This window comes from Cryptomeria japonica, chromosome 7, assembly GCF_030272615.1.
Source record: "Cryptomeria japonica chromosome 7, Sugi_1.0, whole genome shotgun sequence".
In the NCBI taxonomy this organism is placed as follows: domain Eukaryota; kingdom Viridiplantae; phylum Streptophyta; class Pinopsida; order Cupressales; family Cupressaceae; genus Cryptomeria; species Cryptomeria japonica.
In genome coordinates, this window is record NC_081411.1 from 714,165,968 (window position 1) to 714,185,167 (window position 19,200).

Consider the following 19,200-nt stretch of genomic DNA (forward strand, 5'->3'; position numbering starts at 1 on the left):
CAATAGAAAAAGGCCTGACAGATAACACATTCAAACTTATTCTTCTCCCCTTATGACCATCTCTGCATGCATAGATTTGGACTGCTAGTACCATTTGAAAGCTAGATGAACCATTATTATAATATAAAAAGTAGTACCAATACTGCGTACAAAACTTTCAGAAACCCCCCTGAGACAAACATGAGGTTCACGGATGAAAAACAATAAAACAATATGCTCCCGCTTAACCATAAATCTCAAAATACACCTAAGTGCTGAAAGTAGGCGGGACAAAACCGAACTTGTACCTTAGATATTCAAAGCTATCTTTTGGTAATGGCTTAGTGAAGATATCAACTACTTGTTCACCACTGTACACATCTTCAACTTTTACCTCTTTCTCTGCAACCTTTTCCCTGAGAAAATGATACTTGATGGTAATGTGCTTTGTCCTAGAATGCATGACAGGGTTCTTTGATATATTTATAGCACTTTAATTGTTAGACATGATAGTAATAGGGTCCGGAAATTCTACCTGAATGTTATTCAATGTCTACTTCATCCATAACATTCGAGAGAAACATGTGGTAGAAACAATGTATTATGCTTCAATAGTTGATAATGAGATTGACTGTTGTTTCTTGTTGTGCCATGATCTCCTAGGAAGAAAGATCCACCACTAGTTCTCTTCTTGTCATCTACACAACCTTCCCAATTAGCATTAGTATAGGCTTGCAAAGTGAAATCACCTTTCTTTGGATACCATAAGCCAGAATTGAGTGTTTCCTGCAAATACTTGAATATCCTCCGAACTGCATTGAAATGTGATCGCTTAGGAGCTGCTTGAAATATTTTCACCATGCACACTGCTTGAACTATATTTGTCCTTGATGGTGTTAGATATAAAAAACTCCCAATCATTGATCTATACAAAATCTGATCTACTCTGGGCAACTCATCATCCTTACTTAGTTTGCATCCGGTCACCATGAGAGTTCTAACCGGTTTGCTGTCCTCCATTTGAAATTTATTTAACATATCTTTGGCATACTTAGTTTGAGATATAAATATACCTTTATCTAATTGATAAATCTGCAAACCAAGAAAATATGATAGCTCTCCAAGTAAAGACATCTCAAACTCAGACTGCATTTGATCAACAAATTCCTTACGTAGGACATCGTTATTGCTTGGAAAATTGATATCATCTACATATACAGCCATAATGATCATAAGATTACCATCTACCTTGATATACAAGTTGCTACTAGCACTATTGCAAGGTATGCACCCTTGTTCTTCTTGTGCTATGAAGCGCAACGCTCGGGTTTGTGACATGGCTTAATCGCCTCCTGTGGATTCTATAAATCTAGTGGTTGTATCGGGCATTAACTGGTTGATTGTTTGGTGAAATGACAATCGCACTTGTAACAAGCACACCCCTTTTTAAATCCTTGCTGATGTAAGTACTTATCCAACCTAGATTACCATGATCTAGGTGCCTGCATTAGACCATACAAATCTTTTCTCAATCTGCGTACAAATTTCTCATCTTCATGTAGTAGAAATCATTCAGGTTGCTCAATATAGACCTCTTTTACAAGATTGCCATCCAAGAATGCAAATTTGATATCCATTTGATATACTTTGTATCCTTTATAGGCTGTGAATGCCAAGAACATCCTTATAGCTTCAAGACTTGCGACTGGTGCAAATGTTTCTTCAAAATCTATGCCCTCTGCCTTAGCATATCCCTTGCATACAAGCCTTGCCTTGTTCCTTATTACCTTTCCTTCTTCATTTATCATGTTCCTGTAGACCCATTTGGTGCCAATAACATTCTTGTCTATTGGCCTATGAACCAAATCCAAATTCTTGTTCTTCTCTATTTGCTACAACTCTTCTTCCATGGCTTTCATCCACTTCTCACTCTTGCTGGCTTCATTATGTCTTGGGTTCCATATCGGTCATAAGGAAAAAATTTACTTATTCATTGTTCCTTGTTGTTCTTGTTTGGACAACATCATTCTTGTTTCCTATAATCTAATCCTCAGGGTGATTTTTCTGAACATACTTATTTGGAGCTTTGCTTTGTGTCTCTTCCTCTTATTCACTTTCAGATTATGCTTCCTCTTTCACATATGGTTCCTCAATCTAATTTACAATATTTTGCCTTCCTTTGAGCATATCCTCATCAATTCTAACATTCACACTCTCAACCACTCTCCTCAATATTTTGTTGTAACATATATAAGCCTTTCTATGAGTAGAGTACCCCAAGAAGTTGTCTTCATCACATCTTGACTAAAAACTCCCTAATCCATTTCATCTATTTTGATAAAGCATTTGCTACCAAACACCTTGAAGTACTTTACTGAAGGTTTTCTATCATACCATAACTCATAAGGCGTCATTCTGTTGTTTTCTCTTACTTGTACTCTATTTAACGTGTATACGGAAGTATGGACCGCCTCTTTCCAAAACACATTAGGAAGATTTGCTTCAATTAACATTGTTCTTTCCATCTCTTTGACTGTCCTGTTTTTCCTTTCAACAACACCATTTTGTTGTGGTGTCCTAGGGGCAGAGTATTGTCTTCTTATTCCATGTCCCTCATAGTAGTCTTCAAATTCATTAGATGTGAACTCTCCTCCATGATCCGATCTCAGACATTTTAGTTTGTAACCACTTTCCTTTTGAACCATCTTCCTAAATATTTTGAATCTTTGAAAGGCTTGAGACTTGTGTTGAAGGAAGGTGACCCATATCATTCTTGAAAAATCATCTATGAGCAACATGAAGTATCTTTCTCCATTTAGGGCTTTTGTTCTTCTAGTTACACACAAGTCTATATGCACAAGCTCTAGTGGCCTTGTAGTTGAGTATTCTTTAATCTTGTGCCTCTCTTTAGTTTGTTTTCCTCTTTAACACTCATCACAAAAAGTTTTTGCTGGTTTGATAATCTGAGGCACGTGGCTAACATACCCTCTTTTGCTCACCTTACCTAGATTATCAAAATTTATGTGACCAAGCCTTCTATGCCACAACCAACTTTCATCAGCTTGTCCCATCATGCATTGGGATTGAATGCATTCATTCAAGTTGTACACATTTCCATCTGTCCTTTTGCCTTCAACAACAAGTTTGCCACTGCTTTTCTTTCTGATTTCACATCCTCTTGAGTGAAAAGTGAACATGTTTCCTTTGTCACACATTTCACTTACACAATAAATTGTGTTTCAGACCTTCCACATAATATACATCATGAACTTTTAATTTTCCATCAATGTTTAGTGTACCCTTTCCTATTATCTTGATTAAGGAATTGTGTCCAAACCTTACTGAGCCACCATTCCAGTATTCTAATTTGATAAATTTCTTCTTATTACCAGTCATGTGATTTGAGCAGCCACTGTCTACTACCCATAAATTTTTCCTTTCTACATGTCAGGCAGTTTGGACAATCAAACTTGATTCAACTTTGTCATTTTCTTTTTCTACCCAAAATTGTTTTGGTTCTTACTTCTTCTCTTCTGTCGCATTCTGATATGATTTTGTCTTTGGTTCCAAGGGTGAAATTTTCTTCTTTTGTTTGGCAGCTCTAAGTTTATAGTGTTTTGCAATATGGCCCAAGTTTTGACAGTGATAGCATTTTACATTTACATTGAATGATAAATTTGAAAAACCATTGTAGGACAGAGATAATAGTAGCCATAAAATTGAGGTACATACAAGTCATTGTTGAAGTTATTTCTCATTGGTCTCCTTGGAGAAACATAACTCGATCTTCTTGAGATCTTTCTTGTATCCTTGACTCTTGTGAAACCTCCATCATCCATCTTGGGTTTTCCTTTTGGATTAGCATGATTGGTCTTTGTAATAGAAACATACGTTTTCTTCTCAGTGGGCTTGCTGACAGTGAAAGTTTTCTCATTTCTATTCTTACTTAAAGAGACAAAATGTATCTCTTTATTTGATGAGTCCTTATTGGTAGAACATTGGTCAGCATTAAATCCAAGTCCTTCTGTATCCTTTGAGTGCTTTTTCTTGTTCAACATTTTGTCCAATGCCTCAATGCTGCCCTCATACTTGATTCTCATCTTGAGTTCATCTTTGCACTTTTCAAGTTCCTTTATGAGATTCACAATTTCTTCCCCCATCTTTTGATACTCCTTCTCTTTGTTTTCTAAATCTAATTTTGTCACTTCATACATTCTTTTGGTTTCTTCCAACTGAGTAGTTATGGCAGAAAGATTGCTATTTGATTCTTCAATATTCTTATTTAGTGAGTCATATTATTTTATGACAAACTTCTTGTATTTCTTGAACTCATTTCTTACTTTGTCAAGTTCTTCAAGAGCACAAACCAATTCTTCTTCAAGGTCAACCACACCATCTACATCTTCTTCTTCTATGTCATCTAAATTTTTCGATTGACCACCACCATGTTTCTCATTAAGGATCTCTTGAGCCATGAAGAGTTTAGTTTTTTTTTCATCTTCACTATATTCCTCAATTGACTCTCTTTAATTATCAGAGACATCACTATGAATTGAGTACATAATCTTTCTTCAAAAGTTTCTTCTTCTTGGTTTATAAAACCTTTTATCCTTATCCTTGACACCTTCCACATTATTATCTTCCTTCTTCTTATAGGGACACTCAGCAGCAAAATGTCCAATTTTACTACACTCAAAGAATTTGAAAGCTAGCTTTCCTCTATACTTCCCTAATCCTTACTTGAGCTTTCTGACAAAGTTAGCTCCAACAACATCCGATTCATCTTCTTCCTCATTGGTAGCTTGTTCTTTCCCATTGTTTGTGGAAGTAAATGTAGCCTATCTCTTTGAAGATTAAATGCCTACTGTCCTCATTTCATATGTTGATAAAGAAGCGAATAATTCTTTCATAGAGAAGGTTTTTAAACTTGTATCTTCCTCAATAGAAAATACCTTTGTGTCATACTCAGGATTGATAGATCTTAGTACCTTTTTGACAATAACTTCATCTTTGACTTCTTCTCTGAGTCCTCTTATGGTATTAACAGTCTCATCCACCCTTTGAAAATAATCTTCTATCTTCTCTTCTTTCATTTTCAGACCTTCAAACTGAGCTCTAAGATTTTGCAGCTTAGCTTCCTTCACTTTGACATCTCCTTCATATATTCATTGCAGCTTGTTCCAAGTTTCCTTGGTAGATTTGCAATGCATAACTTTAATAAATTCTATTTCTAATAGAGCACTAAGAATAGAATCCTTTGATTTAGTGTTGTCTTCATATTCCTTCTTTTCATCTGGATCAATAAGAGGATTTGTTGGTACAGTGTATCCATTGACCATAGACATCACATCCAAGGGAAGACAAGTAGGTCTCCATTCTTTTACTCTAGAAGGCATAATTGGTGCCATCAAACTTTGGTGGATAAGCAGAGGATTTATTGCTAGCCATTGTGTTCATAAAGCAGGATCTACCCAAGCAAGATAAATATTTAACTACAAGGGAACCTAGGGCTTTGATACCAATTGAAGAACACAAATGATCACTGAGAGGGGGGTGAATTAGTGATAATTAGTAATTTTAAATTTTAAATCGGATTGTGCCAACACAAATAAGAAAAATAGACTAAAGCACTTGTAAACAAGAGACATACCACATAACACAAACATATACGAGGAAAACCACGGTGGGGAAAAACCTTAGTGAGGAATGTTGTTGGAGTCTACTGCTCCAATCGACCCTCGCAATGAGAAATTGATTACAATATGTTTTAGAGCACCAACCCAAAAATCACCAACCCCTATAGTTTATGGGCATCAACCAAAATGAGCACCAACCCTTGCTCTGAGAACCCACTCAGAGATTTACAATTATTCAAAAGCACTTTGATACTATGAAAGACCTTGTTACAAAAGAGTTTTGTAACACCTTACTAATTTTTAGTTGCTTTCTCACAGAAAGTTATCCATGTTCTACTACTGTGTTATGCTACTACTCTAATTTCTCTTCTCTTGTATATATCTTCCCTTTTCTCATTCTACCTTCTTCACCTCTTTACTATATTTTTTTGCCTTGTTTTCTTTGTCTTCTTCGTCCTCAATTTTAGCTCTCTACATCAACCTTTTGTTGCCACTTATCTTCTCTTCACCTTCTGAGTATTCTGCCAGCAGTAATTTCTGCATTGTTATTGACCACTTAGGCTTCGTGTTGTTGACACTTACGGAATACGCTTTTTTTTGTTGTCTCCCTCTTTCACTCTCTATTGCCTCAGTTTTTGCAGAACTACTCTTTCTTCACTCTTGCAACACTCTTCCGCTTCAATCTTTTCAACTACTCACAAACTTCACTAAGAAGCAATCTACGTCCAACTTCATTTTTTCCTCCAAGGATGAATTAAAAAATTAATCTTCTCGACATTTGAGAAATCCAATTATTCTTGCTGATTTGATCCTTTGAACACTCTATCCAGACAACTAGCCATCAATAATATTTGATCCCCTTGGAATCCTTCTCAAATCAGATTGTATCTCTGAGCAAAGATTACTATATTTAGTAATCTTGGATTTTACATCCCACTAGAAGATCTTCAGATCATTCTAGAGCTACTCCACCTTATGTAGTGTATGTCACTTCATCTCTGTCTGCAGGTGCCCACATTAAATTTCACATTCCTTCTATTCTCAGCAATCTTAGGTATCATATTTTATCTTATACATAATTATCAGTTCAAGAATATATTTTTAATTGCAACTCTGCCCAACATTAACTTTTGTTTCTGTGTGCTTCTCAAACTGGAATATCTTATCTTATACGTATGCTCTTGCTTCATCAACCAATCAAAAAGATGTTATTGTCCACCTGAAATTTACCTGTCACTCGGCCACTTGGTGAATGGTGGGACCCATTAACAAATCCTCATCTCACAAAAGGTTTACGTGTGGAAGAAGAATCCACGTTGGTTTCACAGGCTGTGCAAATATGTTCCGCAGATCATATAACATGCATATTATACGCGTCACAAATCAACAACTATTCCTTCATGTGAGTTGGCGAGATAACATGCTTTCTACCGATTTCCTTATCCTGCATCATTTTCTCTTAGGCCTTCTTACCACACAGGCTAACGAGATCCATATATTCCCTTTTGTATTTTTACCCCACACGACCATTTCTCTCCAAGTTTGCACGACATGGGATAACAGGGTGCCTTATTTACCTTTGTTTATTGTTACCCCACAAGGTTATTTTAAAACAAATAACATGTCGTGAGATAACGAGGTTCATTATTTGCTTCATTTAAGTGTTATCTCGCAAGGTTATTTACCAGTGAATAACATGTCGCGGGATAAGCCGAGTAGCATAATGTGTGTGTTATTGATATCTCCGTCATACTTTAACGACTAGCCCGCAGAGTGTTTTGCCTTAAGTGTTTCTTGCTACAGGATGGCGAGGTGACTAACCCGTCTTGCTATTGAATTTCCTGTCACGGTTTTGCAGCTTTATAGGTAGCGATAACCTGTGTGTTATTGACAACTGTGACTAATACTCCCTATAATTGCATGAGATAACTTGCATGTTATTGACAACTGCAACTAACTTTTTCTAAGTCAAACTATATTTCATAATATTTTTTCAAGACAATTACCTATGTCCTTGTCTATTTTCATGTCCCAATGACACACTTCATGCATTCCTCTCCTTGTGCATATAAAATGGTGTTATATGATGCTGCAACAACACTTTTTCAACCTGTTAATTTTATCTCTCCACTGTAACTTGTCTAATCTCTCCACTGCATCTTTTGAATTGTTGACATTAGTAACAATCTAATGCCAACAATCTCCCCCTTTGGCATTGATTTCAACACACTTTCTTCTCTCGCCCTTTGCCAAAAATGGCAAAGGGCCTGACAGAGAACAAATTCAGACTTATTCTTCTCCCCCTATGACCATCTCTACATGCATAGATTTGGACTGCTAGTACCGTCTGAAAGCTAGATGAACCATTATTACAATATAAAATGTAGTACCAATACTATTTACAAAAATTTCAGAACTCCCCCTAAGACAAACATGAGTTTCAAGGATGAAAAACAATAAAACAATATGCTCCCCATGAACCATAAACCTCAAAATACACCTTTGTTGAAGCAGTCACCGGTGAGGAGAGACCTTAAAGAGATCTATCCGGACCGGTCAGAAAGAGTAAACACAACAAAAACACACATATATGATCGATGAAATGCAAAATAGAAAGTTTTATTGCATGAAATTTGATTACATCCAATTGGTAATAACCGATTTACAACATACAGACACATGGGCCTACTAGAATAGGTCACAACCGAGACCTTGAATCGAAAGATCTATCTTCTAGGCACAATCTATCTATTTGATACTCCAATTGATTCCAAAATTCATTGCATTCTAAATCATAATTACAACTATATATCGATCCAAAGGATCCATTCGGCCCAAAAGGATCAAAACCCGAAGAACAAGACCTAATGTGCAAAAATGAATAATGTCGGCCTCCACCAAGAGATTATGTCAGAAAATCCAAATGATTAAATGTAAAAGGTCGGCCACATGCCAAGAAACATTAAGATCAACATCCAAGGCTCTCCAAGCTTCAAAATGGGTTCCGGTAGATCACTAGAATAGGTCTCAGGCAACCAGTAAAAAAGGAACAATCGGTAACAAGAAACAACCATGGAAACCGGTAGCGATATCTTGCTGGTAAGTGATCCAAATGAGATGTGGTTTAGAAGATAGAAAGATGATCAATTCTTCAAGTAGAATCCAAATCCGCAGGATTTGATGAGCCAAAACTGGGACACACATAAAGGAAAACTGAAGCTGTAAACAGAAAACAAAACATAAAAGAAAATTTTTTTGGTTGATGCAAGATTGTTGTGAAGCGAGGATGCTCTTGCATCAGATATCCGAGGTTATTGAAAAAGTGAGCCTCTCACTTTGCTGGGGTCAAAGAGAAACCAAGGCGATCTACCTCTGCATGAGAAATCCAAGATAAATCTTCGACTGGTCTTCTCTTCCACTTCAGAAGATATTCTTTTTACTGACTATTCTAGGTACTATGCCCAATCTTACTATCCAAAATCTCTTCAATTTGATCTAGTTCCTTCCGGGGCAATTGTTTCTCAAGGTCCGCAGCACTGTCCTCGTTGAATTCTGGTTCATGGTACTCATGAAGATCTACAATGTTGAATATAGGTGAAATACTTAGACTATCCGGTAGCTCCACTTCATATGCATTTCCAGAACTAAACTTCCTAAAAATCTTACAGAGTCCAAACTTCTTCATCTGTAACTTATTATAATTTCCAACCGGGAATCTCTCTTTTCTCAAGTATACCATCACTTCATCGCCAACTTCAAATTCCTTATGTCTCCTCTTCTCATCTGCCTTCTCCTTGTATTTTCTATTCATGTCTTCTAAATGTTGTTTATAAACTTGAATATGCAATGCTGCTATGTGATCTACAAATTCTTCTGCTTCTAAACTCTTCTGATCTTCACTGCTAATGTCTCTCAATTCTGCTATTCCTCTAGGATGCACTCCTGTAACAATCTCAAAAGGTGTTTTTCCGGTACTTCTATTCACTGAATTGTTATAGGCAAACTCTTCTTGTGGAAGGATTAAATCCTAACTACTTCTGTTTGTCCATCAGTTTGTAGATGAAAAGTATAACTGAACTTCAAATCGGTCTTCATCTTCTTCCAAAGTGTTCTTAAAAAATAGCTAGCAAACCTAGTATCTTTGTCTGAAACTATGATCTTAGGTAATCCATGCAATCTCATCACTTCATTGAAAAATAGGTCTGCTACATGCAATGCATCTGATGTCTTCTTACAAGGTATGAAATGAGTCATCTTTGAAAATCTATCCACTACCACAAATATAGAATCATTCCCTCTCGGTGTCTTAGGCAGTCCAAGTACAAAATTCATGCTTATATCCTCCCAAGGTCTTACCGGTACTGTCAAAGGTTTATACAATCCCACATTCTGACTACTAGCTTTTGCAATTTGACAAACTCTACAACCCTGCACATATCGCTAACATCCTTATGAATTTGGGGCCAAAATTACTACTCACTCACCGATGCAACTATTTTGTCAATGCCAAAGTGTCTAGCTAAACCTCCAGTATGCTTCTCTTTTATCAAATTCTCTCTCATGGAACTCTTAGGTATGCACAATTGAACTCCCTTGAATAACATCTCATCTTGAATAAAATAATCCAACCATTTGCTTCTATCTACCATAACCGGTTCTCTACATGCTCTCCAAAATCTAGGTCTTCATCATACAAAGTCTTCAAATCTTCAAAATCTAATACTGTCACTCTCATCTCTGTCAGCAAATTCCTTCTCCTACTCAATGCATCAACAACTTCGTTAGATTTTCCACTTCTCTGCTTTAACACAAAGGTGTAACTCTGCAAGAATTCTACCCATCTCATATGTCTTTGATTCAACTTACTCTAGCTATTCAAATATTGCAAAACTTGATGATCTGTATACAACAAAAACTCCTTAGGCTACAAGTAATGTCTCCATTTCTTCGAGGCTTGAACTATGGCATAAAATTCCTGATCATACACTGAATATCTCTTCCGGGCATCATTCAATTTTTCACTGAAATATGCTACTGCTCCTATTGCCGTTCCACTTGCATCACAATCCACTTAAAATACTTTATTGAAATCTGGTAAAGCCAACACAGGCTGCTCAGTCACTTTCTGCTTCAACAATTTAAAACTTTTTTTTGCTCCGGTGGTCCACTTGAATTCCTTCCGATCTTCTCTCATGGTCTCAATCATAAGGTTACAAACTAAACTGAAATTTCTGATAAACTTCTGGTAAAAGCTATCCAATCAATGAAATGATATTACCTCTCCAATGCTTTCCGGTGTAGGCCACTCAATAATGGCTTTCACTTTCTCAAGGTCCATCTTCAAACCATCCTTAGATATCATAAATCCTAAATAGACTAACTCATCCTTCATGAAAGTAAACTTCTTGATATTGATCAACAAATTTTCTTCTCTCAACCTTTGCAAAACATGTCTTAACTGCAACAAATGTTCCTCTTTTGTTCAACTGAAAATCAGAATGTCATCCAAATATATAATAACAAACTTACCCAATAATTCCTTCAATACCTCTTTCATCAGCCTCATGAAAGTATTCGGTGCATTAGTCAATCCAAAAGGCATCACCAACCATTCATATAGTCCTTCATTTGTCTTAAATGTTGTCTTCCACTCATCACCTTCTTTGATCCTGATATGATGATATCCACTCTTCAAATCTATCTTTGTAAAGTATTTTTCTCCGCTCAAACATGTGAGATTTTGCCAAGATCAAGAGGCAATCGAAAGCACAAATAAGAGAGAACAAAATAGATGATAAAAATAAACTGTATTCTATCAAGATGAAAAATATGATCAACTGGATCATTAAGCATTACATACAATGAATATAAGCCCGCTTATATAGGCAAGGCTATATGGATATGTGAGCACACAAACATGACATGTGGCTCAATAAGAAACAAGGGTAGGTAGGAAATAGGTGTGGGTAGGTAGGAGAAACAATATAATAGTCCACATGAGGTGGATGACCCACTGAATGTGGAGTGTAACAACAAGATCAACACCATAAAAGGTGGAAATTCTCCTACACACACTATCCCAATGTGGCACAAACACCCAAGTGTCTCATACCTAAATTATTATGAAATACATTTCCTAAGTAAACTTAAGTAAAGTGTAATAATATCCATTATGAATAATTATTTACACCAACACCCCCCCTTAAGTGCAACTTAGGGGAATGCACTTAAGTCTACAATGCAACTAAGCAATGCAAGATGGGTCCTGACTACTAGGCCATGTTAGGTACCCATGTACAAATGCATGAAAACCAATGCAATGAAATCTCTCACAAAGTGGAGAAAGAGAGAAAAAACCCTCCCCCAAAAGAGAGATGAAAACTATATACAAAAAATTCTCATAGAAGTATGTGAAGGACAAAACCCCATGTGAGGAAAAAGTCCCCCCCCCATATGAGAGAAGAAGAGAAGCTAGGAAGCCCCCCCTCAATGTGGAATCTGCACCAATGATAGAAGCTTGATGTATGAAGAAACTGCTCCATGAACATCGAACAACATTGCTCCCCTTAGGAAGAAACAAAACCAAAGGTGTATCCATGAAGTCTCCCCAATCATGAAGGGAAGATGTATGAAGAAAACTCATGATGAAAGGAATCTCTGAAAATTGCTCAAGTGTCCCCATGTTGATGCTGAAAGATACCCCCTCCGAAGGTGGTAAACTGTGCCACACTATTGAAAAAGGCACTCCAAGATCTAGTGGAGATGGATATAGAACATGTCCCAAAGACTCACATGTCTCCTCAAAAAATAAAGAGACCTCTGTGAGATTTTGCCAAGATCAAGAGCTCAATGAAATGTACAAAATAGAGACACAATATAGGACAAGAATAAACTGTATTCTCATCAATAGAAAATGATCAATAATCAAATTACATACAATGTAGATGAGCCTGCTTATATAGGCAAAGCTAGGGATATGTGAGCACACAAACATGACATGTGGCTCAATAAGAAACAAGGGTAGGTAGGAAATAGGTGTTGGTAGGTAAGAGAAATAATATAATAGTCCACATGAGGTGGATCACCCACTGAATGTGGAGTGTAACAACAAGATCAACACCATAAAAGGTGGAATTTCTCCTACACACACTATCCCAATGTGGCACAAACACCCAAGTGTCTCATACCCAAACTACTATGAAATGCATTTCCTAAGTAAACTTAAGTAAAGTGTAATAATATCTAAGATGAATAATTATTTACACCAACACCCCCCCTTAAGTGCAACTTAGGGGAATGCACTTAAGTCTACAATGCAACTAAGCAATGCAAGATGGGTCCCGGCTACGAGGCCATGTTAGGTACCCATGTACAAATGCAAATGCATGAAAACCAATGCAATGAAAACTCTCACAAAGTGGGGAAAGAGAGAAAAACCCAATGGGAAAAAACCCTCCCCCAAAAGAGAGATGAAAGCGATACAAGAGAACTCTCATAGAAGAATGTGAAGAACAATACCCCATGTGAGGAAAAAGTCCCCCCATATGAGAGAAGAAGAGAAGCTAGGAAGCCCCCCCTCAATGTGGAATCTACACCAATGATAGAAGCTCGATGTATGAAGAAAACTCATGATGAAAGGAATCTCTGAAAACTGCTCAAGTGTCCCCATGTCGATGCTGAAAGATACCCCCTCCAAAGGTGGTAAACTATGCCACACTGCTGAAAAAGGCACTCCAAGATCTAGTGGAGATGGATGTAGAACATGTCCCAAAGACTCACATGTCTCCTCAAAACATAAAGAGACCTCCTCCAACTGCTGTACATAAGTATCCACAATCATGTCAACCTCGAAAGAATGATCATGTAGAGAATGAACAAGAGGGTCAGAGTGTGCCCTCGCAACAATCGAAGAAGGATCATTTTCATCAAAGAGAAGATGAATGTCATCAATGATGTCTCCCAAATCCGCAATGTAGGATTCCACAAACAAACCTGCAATGTCTGTCAAGTAATCATCCCATGAATCTGAAGCTGGAAGACAATGAATATCCTACTGCACTGAATCACATGAAGGCAAAACTGTCTCACTATTCCAATCATCAGGTGCAATAGGTGATGTGATATCAATATGAGGAGATGAAATACAAGACTCAAGAATGGAGTCACATGTGAGAATCCCCATGTTCAAGTGCCCAAAGTTCTCCTCAAAATCAGAACCATCACAAGAAGTGTGATCATAATGTGTGAAATCATCATCATCAACAAAATCTGAAAAGGAGTATAACCGAGATGCATGATCAACCACCCCAGTTGCAATGATAGCTCTAGTCTCCAAGTCTCTAATGAAAACTGACTCAGGTGTGAACTCCACAACTCTCTTAGTTGCGCCATGTGTGATTTGATAGATAGAAAGGAGATTATTTGTCAAGTGGGGTACACACAACACATCATTGAAGGAGTTATCCCCAATGTCAATAGATCCTTTCCCAATCACATCCATGTATGTATGATTGCCCATCAAAATTTGTGGCATGGTGCAAGGCTCAAATGTAGAGAACATAGACTGCGAAGATGCCATATGATGAGAAACCCCTGAATCTAGAAGCCATCTCTCTGAATCATGACTGATAGTAGCACATAGAGCTTTTAATTTTCTTGTTCCAAAAGAGTTAGTCTTCCCACTTGTAGAAGCCATGAATGCTTGCCCTTTTCCTTTTGAATGTGAGGAAGTGGAAGTTGATGAATCATCCTTCTTGTAGACTTTAGGTAAATCAATGTTATGCTTTTTGATGATATGTGTGAGCTCATCAATCTTCTTAGAATGGCAACGATGCTCCTCATGACCAATCTTTTTACAATAAGCACAAGTAGGTCTCTCCCTCTTTGGTGAATTATCTCTCTTGGAAGAGGATGAATCTCCTTGTTTTGGAGAAGATGGTGCTTTTTCCTTAGGCTTTGATTGCCATTTCTTCTTGTTTGAGTTGTCATTTCCTTGATTTCCTTTGTTCCCTTGATTTGCCACTAATGTTTGAGACTTAGAAGCCTTAAGAATGCCCATGCTTATCAACTTAGTTTGTTCCATCATCAACATTTCATTGAAAGCATCAAATGTAGGCATTTTGTAGCTTGAACCCATTGTCATCCTATGGGTTTGGAAACTAGAAACAAATGCTGCATATTCTTGTGGAAGCTTGCCTATCAAGTTGAATATCAATTGAGTATCTTTCTTATCAATGCCACAATCTTTGAGTTGTGCCCTCAACTCATTTGCCTGAGTGACATAATCTTGTATAGTATCAAAGTTCTTAGGATCTAACATGGTGAAATCACTATCAATTTGATATCCCCTAATCTCATCAACTTGACCATACAAGTCTTGAAACTTTTGCCAAGCATCCTTGATTAGAGTACATTTCTCAATATGAAAAATGAGATCCTTTGATACATACTTTCTTAAGGTACCAATTGCCATGATATTTTTAGTGAGCCAATCCAAGTGACCAATTGGATCAACCTTAGGATCAGCGGGAGCAACAATAGTTCCATCAATGTAATGAGTTAGTCTTTTTTCCATAAGTTTACTCCATGCATCAATTTTCTAAGTAGCATAATTATGTGGAGTTCAGAGAGGAAACTTAGAAGAACCCATAGCAGCAAAAAGAAAGGAACACAAGAGCACAAAAGCACAAGAGACACCCCCCAAATTCAATCAATCAAAGTACCCCCCCAAAAGTGATGATTTTGACACTTTATACTTAGTGCGATTACAATGAGCCACTTGCAAAACAAGGCAAAGTGGACTTATGATGCAAATTTTACAACTTCCCAAATGAGATATAAGAGACTTCAATCAATAGTGCAATGAATCTAACTGAGATTCAAGCAAATATACAAGTACCAAGAGAGCCAAAAAGACCAAAATCTGAAAGTACAATTTCTACTTACAATGGCATCAATATTATAGCATCATGTGAAAGTAGATGAAAAAATACGCACTTTCAAAAAAAATGGCACTTGAAAAGGAGGTCGTATGACCCTAAATGAAGCCTTTGAAGTTGCAAAAACTAGGATTACTCAGGTACAGTCACCAAAAACAACATTTTCTAAAAAATCCGTGCATCAAAATCAAAAATTTCTTCACCACTGCGGAGAGCACGAAATTCCAGCCCATTTAAAAAAAAATTGCACCCAAAAAGGAGCAAAAATGAGCAAGTTATGGCCATTTGAAGTTGAACTGCAAAATCAAAAAGCTCAATGAGAGGGGCCTGCCAAATTTTTGAAAAATGATGACGTTAGCAAACTGTGAGGTTAAATTTGACGGTCATATGACCGTCATGAAAACTTCGCCTCCCTGTTGACTGGTCGTCTGTATTGTACGGACTGATAACGTGGCAGATGACTGTGCAGGCCGTATTGTACGGATTTGCTGACTGGGCAGCTCTGCGTGGCAGATGACTGTGCGTACGAGCTGATGTGTCACAGTGTATGGATTGTACCCATGGGCCAGTGGCCGCCTGCTACATGGCGAACGCGGGTCCTCCAATCTGGGTTGACCGCCGGTGGAGGAAGCGGCCGGAGCCGAGGGAAGCCGGTGGTGGCGGCGGCGGCGGGGGAGCTGAGGCGCTCGGGCGGCGGCGGCGTCGGGGGCGTGTGGTAGTAGGCGCCAGAGAGGAGGAGCAGGAGCCGGAGAGTGGTGCGCGGGAGGAGCTGCGGGACGAGGCGCGGGTGGCGGTGTCGTCGATCTGCAGGTACGAGTGGCGTCGGCGGTGTACACAGGTACCAACAAGTACCTGTCAGCAGTGGGTACAGGTACGCGACCTGCACACATAGATTGTGGGTATGGGGGGTCTGTGGACTCCCAAAAATTGATTTTTTTTTTATTTTTCAATTTTTTTTTTGTCTGAAAAATTTTTCCGAAATTTTTTTTTTGATTTTTTATTTTCGGAAAATAAAAAAATTTCAAAATTCATACAATATTAGCAAAATTGGCTAAATTTTTTTTTCTCACCAAAATAGGCCGACTTTATAACCAAAATTCATGGAAACGGCCTTCTAGACGCAATGGCGGGGTCGGATCTGGTCTAGGACGTCTCCAAAAGATGCTACTCCTCAGATCTGCCTCTTGACGTCACAATAATGCCTCTTCAAGATGAATCAATGAAGCCCCAATGACTTTGATACCATGTGAGATTTTGTCAAGATCAAGAGCTCAATGAAATGTACAAAATAGAGACACAATATAGGACAAAAATAAACTGTATTTTCATCAATAGAAAATGATCAATAATCAAATTACATACAATGTAGATGAGCCTGCTTATATAGGCAAAACTAGGGATATGTGAGCACACAAACATGACATGTGGCTCAATAAGAAACAAGGGTAGGTAGGAGAAATAATATAATAGTCCACATGAGGTGGATCACCCACTGAATGTGGAGTGTAACAACAAGATCAACACCATAAACGGTGGAATTTCTCTTACACACACTATCCCAATGTGGCACAAACACCCAAGTGTCTCATACTCAAACTACTATGAAATGCATTTCCTAAGTAAACTTAAGTAAAGTGTAATAATATCCAAGATGAATAATTATTTACACCAACAACCTCCTCCAACTGTTGTACATAAGTATCCACAATTATGTCAATCTCAAAAGAATGATCATGTAGAGAATGAACAAGAGGGTCAGAGTGTGCCCTCGCAACAATCAAAGAAGGATCACCTTCATCAAAGAGAAGATGAATGTCATCAATGATGTCTCCCAAATATGCAATGTAGGATTCCATAAACAAACCTGCAATGTCTATCAAGTAACCATCCCATGAATCTGAAGCTGGAAGACAATGAATATCCTGCTAGACTGAATCACATGAAGGGAAAACTGTCGCACTATCCACATCATCAGTTGCAATAGGTGATGGGATATCAATATGAGGAGATGAAATACAAGACTCAAGAACGGGTTCACATGTGAGAATCCCCATGTTCAAGTGTCCAAAGTTCTCCTCAAAAACTGAACCATCACAAGAAGTGTGATCATTATGTGTAGAATCATCAAATGTGAAATCATCATCATCAACAAAATCTAAAAAGGAGTATAACCAATATGCATGATCAACCACCCCAGTCGCAATGATATCTCCAGTCTCCAAGTCTCTAATGAAAATTGACTCAGGTGTGAACTCCACAACTCTCTTAGTTGCGCCATGTGTGATTTGATAGATAGAAAGGAGATTGTTTGTCAAGTGGGGTACACACAACACATCATTGAAGGAGTTATCCCCAATGTCAATAGACCCTTTCCCAATCACATCCATGTATGTATGATTGCCCATCAAAATCTGTGGCATGGTGCAAGGCTCAAATGTAGAGAACATAGACTGCGAAGATGCCATATGATGAGAAGCCCCTGAATCTAGAAGCCATCTCTCTGAATCATGACTGGTAGTAGCACATAGAGCTTTTCCTTTTCTTGTCCCAAAAGAGTGAGTCTTCCCACTTGTAGAAGTCATGAATGCTTTCCCTTTTCCTTTTGAATGTAACAACAAGATCAACAATGTGCTACTACCCCAATGTAGCACACACACTATCCCAATGTGGCACAAACACCCAAGTGTCTTATACCCAAACTATTATGAAATACATTTCCTAAGTAAACTTAAGTAAAGTGTAATAATATCCATGATGAATAATTATTTACACCAACAAAACAGTCCATTATGTGATCCATCATAGGCAAAGGAAATTGGTATTTCATTGTGATCTTGTTTATTGCTCTTTAATCAGTACACATCCTCCATTCTCCATTCTTATTGGGTTCTAATATTGTTGGGACTACAGAAGGGATTAGACTTTACTTGATCAAATCTTTCTTCAACAACTCCTGCACTTGTCTATTCAGTTCTTCATTTTCTGCCAGTGTCAACTAGTGTACAACTTTGTTAGGCAAACTAGCTCTGGGAATCAAGTCCATGCAATGACTAATACTTCTAACAGGTGGCAATCCATCAGGTACATTATATGAAATGATATCCTTATATTCTGTTAGCAAATCTCTTATCTTTGTCGGGTGTTCTCCTTTCGGTTTCGATCTCTTTGTCTTCTTAGGAATTAAGGAAAAACACACATTCTCATGTCTCAGTCCATCCATGAATTTCTTTCCATATACTAAACAGATTCTGGCATTTGTATAGACTCCACTCTTCAAAGGTTCCTCCAAAGGTAATAAGGTTTGCTTCATCCCATTGGCCACAATAGTGTATGTATTCTTCCTCCCATCATGTATTGCTTGTTTATCAAATTGCCAAAGTCTTCCCAACAAAAGATGACAAATATCCATAGGCATATTATCACACAAAACTTTATCATGATAATTCCCAATATTCAATTTTACCAAACACTGTTCACTTACTAACAATTTATGTTCATCTTGAATCCATGCTATTTGATAAGGATTAGGGTGTTTCAATCTCTCCAATTTCAAATTATTCACCATCTCTTCTAAAACAAGGTTATCTGAACTACCACTATCAATAACAACTTTACAACACTTACCAGATACCTTACATCTGGTCTTG